This window comes from Schistocerca cancellata, chromosome 1 (genome assembly GCF_023864275.1).
Source record: "Schistocerca cancellata isolate TAMUIC-IGC-003103 chromosome 1, iqSchCanc2.1, whole genome shotgun sequence".
Classification (NCBI taxonomy): Eukaryota; Metazoa; Arthropoda; class Insecta; order Orthoptera; family Acrididae; genus Schistocerca; species Schistocerca cancellata.
The window spans coordinates 215,299,215-215,304,226 of record NC_064626.1 but is presented as its reverse complement, the minus strand read 5'-3'; positions in this window follow the sequence as shown (position 1 = coordinate 215,304,226).

Below are 5,012 nucleotides of genomic sequence, written 5' to 3'. Positions count from 1 at the left end.
TACAGTGGCCAAGATAGACACGAAACCCATGCCTACTACACTAGTACAAGTTTATATGCCAACTAGCTCTGCAGATGACGAAGAAATTGAAGAAATGTATGATGAGATAAAAGGAATTATTCAGGTAGTGAAGGGAGACGAAAATTTAATAGTCATGGGTGACTGGAATTCGACAGTAGGGAAAGGGAGAGAAGGAAACATACCAGGTGAATATGGGCTGGGGCTAAGAAATGAAAGAGGAATCCGTCTGCCGGAATTTTGCGCAGAGCACAACTTAATCATAGCTAACACTTGGTTCAAGAATCATAAAAGAAGGTTGTATACATGGAAGAATCCGGAGATACTAAAAGGTATCAGATACATTATATAATAAGACAGAGATTTAAGAACCAGGTTTTAAATTGTAGGACATTTCCAGGGGCAGATGTGGACTCTGACCACAATCTATTGGTTATGAACTGTAGATTAAAACTGAAGAAACTGCAAAAAGGTGGTAATTTAAGGAGATGGGACCTGGATAAACTGACTAAACCAGAGGCTGTACAGAGTTTCAGGGACAGCATAAGGGAACAATTGACAGGAATGGGGGAAAGAAATACAGTAGAAGACGAATGGGTAGCTCTGAGGGATGAAGTAGTGAAGGCAGCAGAGGATCAAGTAGGTAAAAAGACGAGGGCTAGTAGAAATCCTTGGGTAACAGAAGAAATATTGAATTTAATTGCTGAAAGGAGAAAATATAAAAATGCAGTAAGTGAAGCAGGCAAAAAGGAATACAAACGTCTCAAAAATGGGATCGACAGGAAGTGCAAAATGGCTAATCAGGCATGGCTAGAGGACAAATGTTAGTATGTAGAGGCTTATCTCACTAGGGGTCAGATAGATACAGCCTACAGGAAAATTAATGAGACCTTTGGAGAAAAGAGAGCCACTTGTATGAATATCAAGAGCTCAGATGGAAACCCAGTTCTAAGCAAAGAGGGGAAAGCGGAAAGGTGGAAGGAGTATATAGAGGGTCTATACAAGGGCGATGTACTTGAGGACAATATTATGGAAATGGAATAGGATGTAGATGAAGATGAAATGGGAGATACAATACTGCGTGAAGAGTTTGACAGAGCACTGAAAGATCTGAGTCGAAACAAGGCCCCGGGAGTAGACAACATTCCATTAGAACTACTGACGGCCTTAGGAGAGCCAGTCCTGACAAAACTCTACCCTCTTGTGAGCAAGATGTATCAGACAGGCGAATTACCCTCAGACTTAAAGAAGAATATAATAATTCCAATCCCAAAGAAAGCAGGTGTTGACAGATGTGAAAATTACCGAAATATCAGTTTAATAAGCCACAGCTGCAAAATACTAACGCGAATTCTTTACAGACGTATGGAAAAACTGGTAGAAGCCGACCTCGGGGAGATCAGTTTGGATTCCGCAGAAATATTGGAATACGTGAGGCAATACTGACCTTACGACTTCCTTAGAGGAAAGATTAAATAAAGGCAAACCCACGTTTCTAGCATATGTAGACTTAGAGTAAGCTTTTGACAATGTTGACTGGAATACTCTCTTTCAAATTCTAAAGGTCACACGGGTGAAATACAGGAAGCGAAAGGCTATTTACAATTTGTACAGAAACCAGATGGCAGTTATAAGAGTCGAGGGACATGAAAGGGAAGTAGTGGTTGGGAAGGGAGTGAGACAGGGTTGTAGCCTCTCCCTGATGTTATTCAATCTCTATATTGAGCAAGCAGTAAAGGAAACAAAAGAAAAATTCGGAGTAGGTATTAAAATCCATGGAGAAGAAATAAAAACTTTGAGGTTCGCTGATGACATTGTAATTCTGTCAGAGACAGCAAAGGACTTGGAAGAGCAGTTGAACGGAATGGACAGTGTCTTGAAAGGAGGATATAAGATGAACATCAACAAAAGCAAAACGAGGATAATGGAATGTAGTCGAATTAAGTCGGGTGATGCTGAGGGAATTAGATTAGGAAATGAGACACTTGAAGTAGGAAATGAGTTTTGCTATTTGGGGAGCAAAATAACTGATGATGGTCGAAGTAGAGAGGTTATAAAATGTAGACTGGCAATGGCAAGGGAAGCGTTTCTGAAGAAGAGAAATTTGTTAACATCGAGTATAGATTTAAATGTCAGGAAGTCGTTTCGGAAAGTATTTGTATGGAGTGTAGCCATGTATGGAAGTGAAAAATGGACAATAAATAGTTTGGACAAGAAGAGAATAGAAGCTATCGAAATGTGGTGCTACAGAAGAATGTTGAAGATTAGGTGGGTAGATCACGAAACTAATGAGGAAGTATTGAATAGGATTGGGGAGAAGAGAAGTTTGTGGCACAGCTTGACTAGAAGAAGGGGTCGGTTGGTAAGATATGTCCTGAGGCATCAGGGCATCACAAATTTAGCACTGGAGGGCAGCGTGGAGGGTAAAAATCATAGATGGAGACCAAGAGATGAATACACTAAGCAGATTCAGAAGGATGTAGGTTGCAGTAGGTACTGGGAGATGAAGGAGCTTGCACAGGATAGATTAGCATGGAGAGCTGCATCAAACCAGTCTCAGGACTGAAAACCACAACAACAACAACAATATCACAAAACTTCCTGGCAGATTAAAACTGTGTGCCCGACCGAGACTCGAACTCGGGACCTTTGCCTTTCGCGGGCAAGTGCTCTACCAACTGAGCTACCGAAGCACGACTCACGTCCGGTATTCACAGCTTTACTTCTGCCAGTACCACGTCTCGTTTTAATCTGCCAGGAAGTTTCATATCAGCGCACCCTCCGCTGCAGAGTGAAAATCTCATTCTGGAAACAATATCACAGATTGCGCGGCCCCTCCCGCCGGAGGTTCGAGTCCTCCCTCGGGCATGGTTGTGTGTGTGTGTGTGTGTGTGTGTGTGTGTGTGTGTGTGTTGTTCTTAGTATAAGTTGGTTTAAGAAGTGTGTAAGTCTAGGGACCGATGGCCCCAGGTGTTTGGTCACTTAGGAATTCACACACACTTGAGAAAAGTGGTGCTTGGCTGGAAATCTCGTTAGGAGGGTGGGAGGGGGGGGGGGGAAGGGAAGGGAGAGGGTTGCGGAGCACCTGGCGGTGCGGGGTTTTCGGCTGTGCTCTCCACGGAAGGCATGTGGGCCGTTTTCGACAGTAGTATCGCGGGAAGAGGGGCTATTTCCGTTGCGGTCTAACGACTAGTGCAGCAAACCGCCGTCTTTTATACTGTACACGCCATCACGGCACGTCAAGCTGCATGTTTACGTCCACTTTGATACCCGCTGAGAAGCTTGAAGACGTTGTTTATATTTAGCAGTGCAGCAGCGCTTTTGGAACTGCAATTGCGACACGTTATACCAGCCGAGAGTCTTGCAAGTTACGCTGATTTGGGAATGCTCGTTGACTGGGCTGACCTCAGAGAGAAGATGATACCTGCTAATTATCATTTTGCTATTTAAATATTTGATTTGTCTGACAAAGTTAAGCCTCCTGTGGTAAAATTTCCTTCTAATTACATGCTTGCTGTTCATTACGTTGGTCGTTTGGTGAAACAAGTGGATAAAATCTGATTTTCACTTTTCAGCAAATTTTTCCGTCGTGAACAGCGTAAAGTTTGGTGTGACTTTTAACGCTCCATCTGAGTTCTTTCGGCAAGCTTTCAGGAGCTGGTCCAGCCCGGACTCTGTTAGTATCAACTGAATTGTTTTTTAAGGCTGGTATTGCGGGTCTTGCATCTAAAAAGAGTTATACTTCTTTTAAATGAAGAAAAATTATACTGACATATTGTAGCTCTCTGTTATAGCGCATGGTAGCAGAATTCTTTTATCTTCTCTTTCTTAGATTGTAAAACACAGTGGTACTAAAGGAAAGAGTGCAGAAAATCTCTAACTCTACCCCAGAGTGTAAGGTTCAGACATTTGTTGCCACGACATATTGCGCGTCTTAATTTTATTGTGTTTGTAATAATAATCTTGTGTATATTTTAGAACCAATTGATTTGGGCTTCTGGGCCGCTTTCTTGTGGAATGCCACGGGTTCTGCCGCCCGGTGCGAACTTCTTGCAATACCAAAAAGTTCCCCCAATATTCTGTAAAAATTTTACTTTCAAATTTCTTATTACAATTCTTGTGCACGCAAAAGTTTCACCTTCAAATTTCTTATTACATTTGTTGTATACGTCTTCTTTTCTTAAAACATTCTTTAAACTGATTTAAATGCAATTGGATGCGCCCAGTTAAAGTTCAGTTGGGTGTTACTGTCTGTTTCTGTACATTATTTCACGCACTGCTAAAAGGTTTTAAGAGTGGATCGATGTTATTTAAAGCCTATACCGTTAAGATTACGTAATTTTACTCTCAAATGCTCATCGATGTAAAGAATATTTGGTAAATTTCATCATACCTAAATCTTTGCTTAGAGTGCTCTTAATTTGAAAATTGGTAACTACATCCTTCGGTTTTGGGGACCATCCTTTTAAGTTTGCTTATTTATCTGGGATTTTGTAGTATCAATACGCTGTAATTCAAGTGTGCATCAGCGAATGATATTAGTTTCCCATTTGTCCAGGCCTTTGTTGTCGTTCCTTGTTGAGGTGTTTCAGCATGGAAACACAGCTAACAGCTGGTAAAACTTGGTTTTAATTGACAAAACTATCGGTTTCACGGCTTGTACTATAAGAATTAAAACACAATTATAAACCGTATCGCAATTTTTTCTATATTAAATGATTTTTTGGAGATTTATACTCCCAGAAATTATTACATTAATTCGTCATAGGTGAACCGAACTTTTAGTCAAAGTATTACCATTCTGAGAACATTGTCAGTAATTAAAAAACTAGACGAACGATAGATAATTGAGAGTGTGATCCATGTAATATCCTCTAAGTATGTTGCCGGGTGGATCGAACCGATATACTGGTTATCCGTGCAACTGCAAGTATTGTAAGTAGGCTGTTTGTTTTCTTATTGGCAAAGTTACGTAGCGCTCTATATGAAAATCA